A 13,967-nucleotide genomic window follows, 5' to 3' on the forward strand; every position below is an offset into this window, starting at 1 on the left:
TTTAAGGGAAATATCCTTGAAATTGCCCTAAGGAAAATTCATGGGATAAGAAAAACATATTGCTTATATATTCCCTATGTCTTCTTGCTCAAATAAATAAGGAAACACAGAGAAATCTTGATGTCCTATGTTGTCCTTATTCTTTAGAATTAAGTGAATATAGTCTGTGCAGAGACTTAACAGGTCCTCTCCAATTAGAGATTTACTTCAGCACTTATCAAACTTAACTTCCCTTTCAACCGTTATGAAACTTGGGTTTACAAAAGGAAAATATGTTCAAGTTGCTGGGCTGTGAAAACCATACAGATGCTTCCTTTCTTGGATGCATCCATAACTGGTATTGTAGGAATTACATGCGCAGATTGAAAGTATACGTGTAAACTTTGGTGCAGAAGAGAACACTAGAGTGTGTTCCTGAAGACCTCCTGTAAATCTTTCAAATTCTTGGAAAACGGGATCTCATTTGGCAGTCTATCACCCAGCAAAATGCCAGGCATAAAATAAGTGTCACTGAAGTTGAATCCCACAGTTCTGCATACTCCCACCTTTATACCTGAAGTAGCAAAACTAGCAATTATGAAACAGGCCAAGAAGAATCTACAATCTAAAGGTCCTTTTTAACCTCAGTAGGAATATTCAGAGTTAGAAGCGAGACTTAAGGTATTTACCATTTCTGTATAGCTTTATGGGTAGCAACAACTCAATGGTAGTAACCTTCTGTTTTCACATTAGATATTTCTTTTCAAGTCATAGAGTCAAGGTTCCGTTCTTGAGGATTCCCAAGGGAACAGAGGCAAGCAGCACACAAACACAGCAAAAGGAATAAGGCTAATCAAAGTAATGCAGCTGAGCACTGGCACTTACCACATAAACTAAGAACAACAAGCTTTTTTTTAAATTTTATACTATTTTAAATAAATATCATGAGGACTTTACTAACCACAACCCTCCTCTTCGATAATGTGCTTTCATCATACTTCTTATATGGTGAAACTTTCTGTTACAGGAAATAGAACCCTGCAGACTTCTCTATAGGTTAAACAGTTTCAGGTAAAGCAGCCCTTTGGGACAAAAATGCCCTATCAGTTACACGCCCTGATCCCGAGAGGATCCATTTCTTCCAAGTCATGCCAGTTTCAAGCTGCCTGTTTACGGATGCAGCACTCAACTTGGACTAAAGAATTCTGATTTGCAAAAGCTGAATTTGGATGCTAAAGGCTTCTCATAAGATTTTAGGATTCTAAATTAAATGTCGAATGAGAAGTGTGGCTTATTTTGATAAGTTTTACATTTTAAGTCAATACACATATCTTATAAAATAGCACTATGGAGTAAGCAGTTCCTTTTTTATTTTCACTTCTCATAGCAGCATAGATTTTGCACCCAAAACACAACAGAAGACGCCACACTATTTCCCTTGAAATATTTTTTTTTAAATTGTTTGACTTTAGAAAGGATGAACTTGAACTTATACACTTCATTCATAACTCTACACCGCGGATTACCATGTTTTTAATTTATAGCCTTCTCTGGTTTCCCACTAGTTCAAAACACTACACTGCCAACATTTCCACAAAGTATTCAGAAGCAAAACATGGCCAGATTCACAGATGCTTCTGTCTCTCTCTCTGACTGTGATCCATATATAAACCTCTAGTGAACATGCATGGCTTAGACCCTGTAAGCATGTCAAGTGTATTAACAGTAATACTCTCTCCCTAGTTAATCTTTTTGCATTATTATTTTTGATTTAATTTTTAAGTGGAAAGAAAAAATATAACGTAAGAGATCAAGTGCAATTTACTAACTTTGATGCCTTTGGGAGTCACAGGCAGTAACTCACTTAACACAGCCATGATGCTTTGGTGACTTCTTCCACCTGATGAAAGAAATCATGAAACTCTCTCCCTCTCGACAAAGCCACATGGGCCTCAGTGTTCACTGTGTCAAGAGGAAGGGACTGCAATTGTCATATTTGTTTGGGGTTTTTTCATTTTTATCCAACTTTTAAATACTGATCATGCTGTCCTGATTGTGTTTATCAGAGAATTGGACTTCTTGTGAAACAAATACTTACACTGCATAACTTGTTTCAGGGATAGCGCTGCTGTTTCCTCCAAACTCCGCCATTTCCCAAAACACCAAATTGTGCCCTATGGCTAAAATATAGCTACTCCCTTGTCTTTCTGGAATAACTCACATATCAGAAACAATCCTTTGTTCAGCAATCGCTCACACGCCTGGGCAGCTCGCAGTAGTCAGCTAATGCTGATTGTATTTGCAGCTGACTGAGAGTGTGCCCTGTGGCAGTTCCTTCAGATCAGCAGCCAGCCCTAACCTGTCACTCCAAAGCAACATTTGTGTGACTGTGCTCTAATTACTCATTCTCCTTGTTCAGATGACCATGTGACTTTATGACTTGTTAATCTATGGAGATACTACATCTCCTACAGCATTTAAGACCAATTGACAGTATTTCAAACAATTCCCACTGTGGCTACTCATAGTGCAACAGCTGGCCTGCTCTAAGGCTCTACCTGTTGGGGAGGTGGTTCTTGAAGAGAACTTGCAGAACAGGCTAAATTAAGTCTTGGAAAATTTCTAGACAGATAAAGCCCATTTTAATAAGCCAAGGTTATCCTTATTCTCTGGATAAATAAACCATATCTCTTTGCTACACTTGGCATCTGAAGGTTCTCCCTGGATTTTACTCCTGTTTCTATCAGTTTCCTGTTGCACAGATGAACTACGTGAGTTTTCCTTAAAACCATCCCAATACCATTGATACAACAATGAGCTAATGGTCTTTCATTTAAGGACAAAAGGGAGTGGTCCTTCCAACCTGCTGTTCTGTGGGGAAGGGGCATGCACAGACTTTTAGCTGTCTGATCAAAGCACACCTATTGATTAAATTACAATGAAAACAAAAATGTCAGGTCTAGATTTTGGAACTACATGGAAGTAAATGCCAGCTTATGAGTACAGCCTCTTTATGTCTCAAAAATAGCTTTCTCCTTCATAAGCAGTGCCATTGATTGAGATGCTATTCAGGCAAATGTCTAAGAACATTTTGTTCAGTAATTATTGTAGGCTTGAGCACACAGACTATAGAAGAAAAATCTATTTTAAGACCAAAACCCAGTGTGCCCTTCACTGCAGGCATGGCTGTGACTAACAGAGATGTCATGCTTATTATTTTACCAGATGCAAAAGCTCAAAACAAGCTATTGAGCTCATTAAAGACACAAAGCATGGGATAGCATCCAACAGTCATAGCAACAAATTACTGGGCTCCAGGCAAACTAGCTAACTACAAATTGAAATGGGAAAAAAGAGTAAGCATAAGATATACAGTAATCATACATAGCAAACGCAGAAGTCAAACCAACAGGTCTTTGAGCTGTCAAAAAGGAATATACTAAATTCTAGCATATCTTGGTGACTAACAGATGAAAAACTGATTTTTATTAAAAAATTGATTAAAAAAAAAAAACCAACCACAAAATAAGGAAGTACTGCAGCCTGGGTTCTGATTAATACTCTTGCCAGGTCAAACATCATACAGCTAGAAAACATATTTCTTTAAAAACACTTTCACATCAGTGAGGCTATGTACCCCCTCCCCTCAAGCATGCCTGCTCCAATTCTGTGACTTTAGCAAGTTCTAACTTCAGAAGAGCTCTAAGCAGACTGGAAATCCTATTGGCATTGTTGCTATTCTTGAACAAAGACGTCATTTTTCACCTCCTCTCTTAGACGGTTATAAGAAATTGTTAAAAATGTGGAATTAAAGCAACATCTCTGAATCCAATTAGCAAAACAGAACAAAAACCCATCAACTTCTTTCATCCATAAAGATGAAACAACTGTGCTGGTCAAAGTGCTAAGTTTCATGTAGACTTCTTGTGAAACTTTAAGCTACCAAAGAAATAAAATCTTCATTATGAAAAAGTCTTCAGCTTAAGAGGTCTGTCAACAGATATGAAGGGTCATCTTCAATGCACACTCCAGTATCTGCTTTTGCAGAAGTGTCAGGAAAAAAAGGTCATTAAAGAGAAACAGCTAAGTCTAACACAAAGAATATGTTCCTTTCATACAAGATTCTAAACCTTGGAGTTGGCTTCCTGAACATAGTAAGATTTTAAAAAGAGCATTTTACAGTAGGTATTCAGAATCTCCAAAAGAAGAGGTTAAAGATTAAAATAAATTCTTCATGGAATCATTGTATTTTAAAGTATCCTACGATAATACAAAAGAGTTCAGTAACGTACTGAGTATGACTCATTTTTCATGGAACTGTCTTTAAAATAAATCACAGAAGCTCTTTACGAATTATCTCCCTTTGAAAAGACTTGAAAGACCAGACTGCAGATTGTTGACATGAAGATGTCAGATGAAAAGAAAAACTATCCAATCCATTTTATTGCACATTGAATATATTTTCGTTGAACTGGGCTATGGACTCTCATGAATCACAATTCTAAGATACCAGGAAAAAAAGACAGTTTTAAGACTTATTTAAGGGATATTTCTAACTGTTGACCACTATGTGACTTAAAATATAGAGCATAATTTTAAAATTGCGAAATGAAAGTTATAAAATTAGATATTCTTTAAATAATGATAATTTACATTTTGATGGTCCATAGTAGCTTTAAAATTGTTATGAAAACCTTTTGCATGCTTTTTTACGCTGTGATGGCTAAATCCCTGCAGAATTATTAGGACTTGACAGCTCTACATAAAGTTGAAATAATGGGGTTTGGCATCTGAGAGATCCTTAATCCTCTTCCATCAATACTGCTGCAATAATTGCAAATGTCAGGCTAAAATGACTGTGAGCCTCAGATATCTGTCACTTACAATTACACCAATAAAATTGGTATGATTATTACACTGTATGTTCTATTACAGAACCACAATACTGAAAGCATAATTACTCCAGCATGTGCACTTCTTTTCAATATAAAGAAAAAAAAATTAAAAAAACCTCAAAACCTGAAAAACCCCGCACCCATTTGGGCTTTCAAGCAAGTCCTACTCATCTATCAGAAGAAAATTTTCCTCTTCCACAGGATGGGACAAACTGTAGTTTCTATTTCATCCATATATACAAAGAATGGCATTTATCCTGTCACTGAAAGCAACAGCTGCACCAGACATATTTTAATTAACAGAAACCAACAGTATTTAGATATACACATGCAGTCTTATGAACAGCCTCTTCAGAGCAGTGTCATGTGATATTTGCAATTTTATCCAAGAACTGTTTTTTGTCATGCTCTTCCTTGAGATAATCTAGCACTACTAAATATTCTCTGGTGCTTTCTAAAAAAAAAATATTCAGATACATTATAAAAGATTGCTTGTCATTAGTATCATTGGATACTGTGAATTATCACTGTTATTGCAAAGGTAATGGCTTGTGAAAAGAGTTGGCAGAATGTGAGGTCAGCGTTACACAACGTTACACAGTTAAAACTATTTCTGTTAATTACAGATTCTGAGAGTGGCCATTAGATAATTTAATATACAGTATGAAATCAGTGTTTGATTTTTGATCTCTTCCACTCTCTACAACTTTAGGTGAGTTGAGTTCTAAACACTAAAAATCATAATAATAAAAAACACACACATTTTACAGTCTGTGAACTGAATGGGTAATAAATGCCCCTTATGAAAAATCATGTTCTTTTAAAGATAACTCTTCTAAATTTCCTTGGAATCACAGCTATTTGTAGCAGCATTCCAGCTAAACTTTCACCAAAAAAAATTAATCTAGTCAAGGACGAAGCTTTTAGAAAAGGGCAGTTCAGTGGTATTTTTGAGAGACTTCAATTTTTTATTAGGATTCCAGTGGAGGAAGTAAATTTGAAAAAGATTGCTTAATTTGTATGAAGTTTCAATTTTTGGATTTTTCAAGTGCATACATTAAATCCTCAGTTCAAAATGTATGTAACCAGAAACATGAAAGATTCCATCCATTTCTCCCACAGAATCAAGCTTCTTTGTTTCTCACAGGAGAAAAAAGACAGATTTCTTACATGAATTATCATCTTTAAATTATACCTTCAATAAGTATAATTTATAATAAATTATAAATCTTCATTAAGTCATGACACGTAAATTGTGAGAATTAGAGGCATTTAAAATTGTGGTAAGACCTGGATACTTACATGAGCTTTTTGTCTCAGATAGCCTGATGTCCTTTGGAAGGAAATATTGGCTTACAGGCTGGAAGACATGATACATACTTGTCAAGTTTGGATAGCTGAAGTACCAGGACTGAAGAGCACAACTTTGAGAACCTCTGATCCAGAAGTATTCTTACATAAAAAGGGAAAATAGTGAGTGCTTATTTCTCTCAAATAAATGAATTATCTATATACTGGAAATATAATGTGAAATAATATACATATGTCTCTGTAGAACTACATTCAAGAGTCTGGGCCATCTGAGCTCCTAAGCAGTATTGAAGCAGGGCTTTGAGTCTCCTTTAACTAATTTTACAGAGTTATAACCCCCGTTGCCACAGAGTCAAGTCTAAAAAAAGATGAAACAAGTAAGATGTATGAAACAACCAGACCCAAAGCTTCTAGAATAACAGGCCATGCTAGCGATGCATATTGAAATGATTGTTGCAAATGCATCTGATCCATCACATATCATGCCATACATTCAGACTTCCTAATAAAAACTAGCAATTTTCATCTGGGATCTAGTCCAAGTCCTATTCTAGGTGAAATAATTTTGCAGAACCTCACAGTTGTTATAAGGAAGAACAGATTATTCTTTGATTCTGATTTGACTCACAAGTGAGGGTCCTTCACACAAATTTTGCTAAGTGATTAACTGGCAACATTATTTTCCAGCTCAAAAAGTACATATTTAATAATGTGATCCCTGAAAAGACTGACTTTTTCAGCAGAGTCTCCATGTGTTGCGGTTTGGAGCTGGCTCCCTGCCAAGTCTCCAACACCGCAGCAAATGCTTCCCCCCCCCCCAAAAAAAAAACAAAGGAAATGAGAAAAAAAAAACCAAGAGACCCGAAATAAGAGAGCTAAAGCAATATATAAATATATTTACACTTATATTACATTTATATACAATTACAAAGATTATATACACATGAGAAAGAAGCCCCCAACACCCCCAAAGGAAAGGGAAAAGGGACAAAACAAAAAAAACCCACTAAAAACAGGTATACACACTCAATAAAGAACCAGTCAAAGAAAATCTTAATACTTTCCTTGAGATAGCACAATTGTGCCAAACACCACCGCCACGCTGCCAGACCTGGCATTGGCAGAAACAACAGGCCCCGTAGGTCCAACCAGGCCTCAGCTCCCCCACAGGAGCAAGACCCACCGCAGGAGTCTGCTGGCCCCAAACCTCGCAGAACAGAAGAGAGGAAGGGGCTTCTCTCTCCGTCTATTTATATGTTTGACTGCGTAAAGGAATAGGATGGAATACTTCCTTCCTTCCTTCCTGGCTGCCAGGAAGGAAAGCCTAGACTAAAAACCATTACCCCATGGAAGTCCTGATGCAAGACATTGTCCTCTTCTTCCAGTCAACTGAGGTTACAACCTCTAGATTCCAAGCAGTGGGTGAAGGAGAGCAAGGATTTATCTGACACAACCTTGACAGTATTTCTGCCAGTACTTTTAAAATTTTCAGAATGGCAAGAAGTGATCTAGACATCGAGGAGGATAAATGTTGATCATACAGGACAGCTATTGCCATTTAAGAAATGTGCTATAATCTGCTGATAAATTTTTAATTCAGTTAATAAAGAAGTTCATGAAAAAGAAATATTAAGCAGTAGCATTTCTCAACCTTAGAACAGTCTGAGGAAATTTTTTGGCATCCACATGGCTTTTTGTCATTTTTCTTTTGGCATCATTCCACAAACAGTTGGTTAGTATAAGAGCTGAATGAATTTTAGATTCATTTATAGAAATCACTGCAAGGAACTGACTGAATATAGTGTTTTTCTTCTTATGCCACATTACTCTCTGTTTCCTAATTTTCCTAGAAAACAAACAGTTCACTTATGCATGAAGCATCATAATTTTTTGACTACATATATGAGATATAAATCCATAGTTATATGTTAATCATTACATGTTACCGAAAAAAACATTTATTACTCACTAATACACAAAGAATGTGCAACCTGTGGGACAGAACCAACTCGTGAAAACTTGTTAGTGCATCTGCTCCAGAACTTTCTAAATAAATGACAGTGTTTGGGTGTATAAAAACACCAATTCAGGTATCTTTGCATAAGAATGCATTGTATCATGGTAAAAGACCTTTCCCAAATCTTTGTTCGCGAAGACTGGCCATACATCGTATCATTTACCTACACTCAAAACACTTGCAGAGTCATGTACTGTTCCAGCAAAGACAACCTGAAGAAAGAACAATCTAGTATCTTTTAGCCATCAATCTTCTACTCTCTCAAAACTCCCCAGAGACACTGTATTGACACTGTATTTTTATTTTAAACTGGAAGTTGGGATTGTGTTGGTTAAAATTGATCTGTCTTTTCTAAGGGGCAGTCTTATATATTGTCTCTGGCAGTTCAATTACCCTGAAACATGAACACTTTTAAATTTTATGATGTCACCAAACTGGTTAACATTACAATAGAACATGAAAACATCTGTGTTTTCAAGACACATAGATACTGTTTTATCCTGAAGGGAGAAAAATTCAACCCTTATACAATAACTGCGTTGGCTTTTATTTCTCTCTGATGACGACAATAATGAATGTCCACCCTCTTCACTTTCAGGTGTGAACTTTTCTGCTTTGTGTTCTTTAAACAGTATCTTTTTAACTTTATAATCTATTTTTTTTCATTTCTCACCAGACATCAAGTCATTCTTTTCCTTTTTCCACAGTCCTCCAGACCACTCCTTCCTTATTAGATCACTTCCCCATTGCAGTTTCCCCAAATTCTAGCTTTTCCCTCATCTTTTCTCACTGAAGCTTTTCTGAGCTTTGGTGCAAATGAAATATTCACTTCAATCCGTTGAGTTCAAGGTTATGAAAAACATGTCATCAGAGTAACAGTGATGTAAATACTAGTAGAATACTTCTTTAAAAGATCACAGTCTTCTCATAATGTATTACCTTAATACTTCATCAGAAAGTTGTTTTCCAAGACATAAAAGACAATACCAAACTAAAAATCCACTTTATGAGAAAGAAAATAAACTTACACATTTGTCACTGATGGTTTTTCCAAAGAAACTTTATGTTTTTTTTTCTTGTTCAAATGGTTCATCATTTCTATTTAGGTACAATGCAAGTCTTTATCTTAACCTGCTTGTCATAACAAGCTGTAACTACAGAACATTTTCAAATTAATTAAAGTTATATTCCCTCAAGGTTTAAAAAAGCCAGTGCAGCTTTTGATCTGTTTACGAGAGTTGTTACAAGAGGGAGGAAGCAGGTTATGTTACTATAGGGTACTTAGCTATTAGTTGCTCTTAGGATTATTCAGTAGTAAAAATGAAAAGTAAAAATAAGAAGGTTATTGTGAAATTAGACCCCTGTCCATCTCCACAATGTTTCATATAAATAGTAACTATGTCTTTTAGAGGAAGAGATGATGAATCACGCAGCCATGTCCTGGTAGCAATGAGCTAGCTGTGTTATCAAAATGAAATTTTATATGCAGTAACCTGAATCAGGCACTCCAGCCTAATAAATTCAATTTTAATGAGAAAGAGAATCAGACTTTTTATATGAAAGATGTTGACTCTACTCAAGATGATGCTTATTGCTATGAGTATCACCTACCATTGAAAAAGAAAACGTTCACTGTCACATACAATTTTGAAAAGGGAAGTCAGAAAAGCATTAGATTAATCTTTCAGCATCAAACATATGCTACAGGATAAAGCTGCCAGCGACTTTAAAATGATTACAGGATACACAGCAGGAAGAATTAATTGAAATCAACATGTGTTATTCACTGACTTCAATGAGACCACTATCCAACATTCCCAAAACTCACTATTAGAATTTTGGCCCTGATAACCAAACTAACCTGATCTAACCAAGAGCAGTGTCATGTATCTAATAAGTGCCCTAACATTTGTACTTTACTGAGTACAGCATTACTGAACCAATACTTTCAAATGAAAACACTAGGAACTTGTCTATTCACTTGATTTCTGCTTCAAATTGTTTGTACAAGATCAATTCAACTCAAGCAGAAGCTGCCCTGCCTGAGCTCATCTTACCACTCTTACCACTTTACCTTAAATTTCACACTGAACTTTTCCTCCTACCCACACCATCTCAGTCTATCTTGACTTGTTGAACTGTCACAAACCTCTGTCTACTGATGAAATAATGTAATTTCTTCCCTTTTCCACTGACGCTCCTTAGCGTTTTTGTTCTTCCTTCCAGTTTATGGTGAGTGCAAGTTGCTGAAGGATTAGGCCTATCTAGCTCAGTCTGATCACATTATGATAGAGAGATTGCTTAATATGGAGCATATAAGTGCTTCAGTCAGCTTTGCTGAATCAGGATGATTTCAGTTAGTTCTCTTAATCTTGTTGCCGTATATTGTTTTCATATCATTTTCTCAGAGCTAAAAGTTTAGGCTACTTTTGGTTATTTGGTAAATAAATGTAGTTAATTAGGTTTTTTGTTTGTTCTACAGTACAAATGTGAGGCTTTTGCACAAACTACCCATATATTCAAATTTCTGCTTCAAATTAGTGCTGTTCTTATATGATTACAGTTGCTATAGAACCATTAAAAAAACTTTTTATCTGAGAAAAAAAAATCTCTTCATTAATTGTCTCTCCATTCTATGCATTTGGGTATGAAGGCTGAGGCACTGGCAGTCTACCAGACTTCTCAATGGATAATTTCCTCTAAATGATGAACTAAAATTATTTTTACTTCAGTATTTTTAGATGCTCTTCCAGCTTCCTTTTCATTATTGGTATGAGGAAGTAATTTATTGCATTGTTATGGAATAGTCAGCTTATTCTCTTTCTATTTATGTCCCACTCAGTATATATACACATATATATATCTGTTTACTCATTAAAGTAATTAACCACACTCATCTTGATATCAGAACTAGGAAAATCCCAATACAGCATTCTTTGCTCATGCAATTTGAAGTGAAATCTAGAGTGTTCTAACACTGAGCCTTTAGTGTTGTCAGTCAAAATAAGAAGAGAATAACAGTAACGGTCTTTGGAATCTCCCTTAGTAATTACAGATTATCTTAGTTAACCCTTCCATCTACTAACTTTTTTCCCATATATGTCTGAAAGCTAGAGCAAAACACTAACAAAGCCAGCTACATCTCACCCTCAGTCACAAGTGAAATGTTATGCCCTAAAATTGTATAACAAGCTAATTTGTCTGTTTATCTTCCATACAAGCAATTCTGGTTTTTCTTCCATATTCCCTCTCATTTTTGCAAGGATTTCCCTATAAATACTGTAAAGTATTAATACCCCACCACCACCTCCTCTAAATCCTTTATGAGAACCCAGCCTTTCTGGGAAGTCTACAAACCCCTTGATGCTGATATGCCAGGAAGCAATCTATCTTCCTAACCAGCACTATTTATTTGGTTTTTTTACTCTTCTATTTGTCATACCTACACACCATCTGATGTCTTTGACTTAATTCCTAAGCACCTGGGGCAAGGATCATTTATTAACTCTGTTTGTACAACATCAAGAGCAACAGGGTTATGATTTATGCCAGACCTGACAAATTAAATAAATAGCCTGTCTTTCCCCTGAGAGCCACAAACACTGGTTTTTGGAACATTAGTAAAACAAGTACTGGAACTGAATAAAATGGCTTGGATGGTGAGCTCAAACAATAAATTCTATGGACATTTCTCTCAAAGATAGGAATGTATGCTTTTAAACTTTGCCGATTCTTCTAAAAATGTTTAGTTTCAAGAAATCTTTCAATATTTTTTTTTCCAAACATAAAAACCTGAATAAAGTGAACATGAGTTTAGGTGCATGAAGAGAATACCAGAAATGATGGACCTACAGATAATTACAGACACAAAAGTAATGTTTGTTCATTACTCTCTGGTTCCATTGCAAGCACTTGATCACACCTTAAAGATACCCATTAATCAGAAATGAAGTAATCACATTTGAAAGCCACATATATTTACACAGATTGGGTCTTTACATTCACAAATATTTCCTAAGGGGTTTATCAAGGGGTTCATGTGACATATCTGTTTTATAAGGATTATGTGGCTATGTGCATGCAAAGCAGATATAATGTGCCATTCCAGATTTCTGAATGTGTAATATTCCCTCTGACTCTTGAGAATAATATAAAAGAGATTTTTTAGAAATGGTTTTGATGAAAAACTGTTGCACTCTGTTTGCTGATAAGAGTCAAGCAGATTCAGTCATGAGCATTAGCCTTATATTCTGTCACTCAAAGGCTTTGAAATCAACCCACTTAACATTTAAGAGTTTCAGTTTGCTGGATTCCATAAATATGTGTGTGTGTGTGTGTGTGTGTGTGTGTGTGTGTGTTTAAGCTCTTGCCTCTATTTTATGATGGGTGATCTAAAAAAGATGATGTCTTCTCAAACTTTTCCTCCAATGCAGCTTAGCTAGTGAAAAGTTCCTACTGAAGAATAAAAGTAATGGTTTTTAAAGAAAGAGAGAATAAAAGGGGGGGGAAGAGAAAACAAAAATTAATTGTAACAACAACTGAGAGATTAATGCAAATTGGCCCATCCTAATTATCACACTAGGACAGTATCTAGATTTTGAGTGACTTAGTACAGAATATAGGTCAAATTGGACCTGACTATCATGTCAGCATTGATCTCTCATACACCTTACAGTGACTTGCCATATGGTCCCATATATCCTGTAACTTAGTAACAGAATTCAAAGTTTTCATTTTTGTCATTATGAAAGACAATTTTCAAAGTGAAAATTTTTACAACTCGGTGACCAATTAAAGCTTTTTATTTATGCAAGTAGACCTAAGAAAAGGCTGGGGTCACAGTTCCCATATATGCTAAAAGAAAGCTTTTCAAAGATTCAAAGTTTCACAAAAGCTTTTTCTTCAATAAATATGGAAACAGACTGCATACTCTTAAAATTCAAGCCTGCCTATTACATTGGCAAAAAAAACCCCAAATGTGGTTGTAAAAGGATGCAAAAGAAAGGATTTTCACACCATATATGTGACAAGCTGTTATTATTTAAGTACAGATGCAGTCTAATCTGTAATCACATTCAAATTGTATGTGCAAATTCTGACCTCAGTCAAAGTACAGAAAAAAAATGAAGAAATAAGCAACCTGTTCCTATAAACTGTTGAATTTTCTGAAAATCTGACCCTAGGGAGATAGATTTCCAAAACTGAAACCATGTCCAGCCCTACTATTTTTCATCATACCCTCAGATTTGTGCTATTGAAATTGAAGAGCATATGATTAACAAAGGACAAAGCAAATGCAGAATGGTGGAAGATGGAAAGGTAAAAGATGGGGAATGGCAGAAAGAACAATAAGTGGAGTCTCTTAGAACAGGTTTCCTTTCCCAATTGGATAGAAATACAGTTGATAAAATTGGATACAAATAAAATAGAAATATATTATTACAATGTACCTTCCAATATTCTACTTAAATTTGATTTAAGGCTATTCTCAGAAGGAGCAAGTTTTCTGCTCAGGTAGACAAACCAAGAGATGAATACCAACATGCTTGAAAAACATGCTTTAAAACCATGTATCAGCAGAAAAGCATTGTTACATGGAAGAAGGGAAAGCACAAAGAAAGGATTTTTCATATGACGGGCAGTGTTTGGCAAAAGAAGGGCCATTGGTTTCCTGAAAAAAAGAATTATTCTTCTCAAAGCAGTCTGATAGGAATGCCCTGGGAGAGAAAAAGAACCAAGTCAAAAGTACTGACATGACAATGGCT

The 13,967-nt window shown here is 35.6% G+C and overlaps 1 long non-coding RNA gene across 2 annotated transcripts in view; it reads right to left on the reverse strand.

Moving 5' to 3' along the window:
* Window positions 1-13,967, reverse strand: part of LOC113951083 — a 159,668-nt gene that overhangs the window by 108,638 nt on the left and 37,063 nt on the right. For both annotated transcript variants that reach the window (XR_003529030.1, XR_003529029.1), the window contains exon 4: window positions 6,177-6,234. This is a non-coding gene — a long non-coding RNA (uncharacterized LOC113951083). The remainder of the gene's footprint in view (window positions 1-6,176; window positions 6,235-13,967) is intronic.

The sequence above is a fragment of the Corapipo altera genome, unplaced genomic scaffold, assembly GCF_003945725.1.
Source record: "Corapipo altera isolate COAL_440 unplaced genomic scaffold, ASM394572v1 57, whole genome shotgun sequence".
In the NCBI taxonomy this organism is placed as follows: domain Eukaryota; kingdom Metazoa; phylum Chordata; class Aves; order Passeriformes; family Pipridae; genus Corapipo; species Corapipo altera.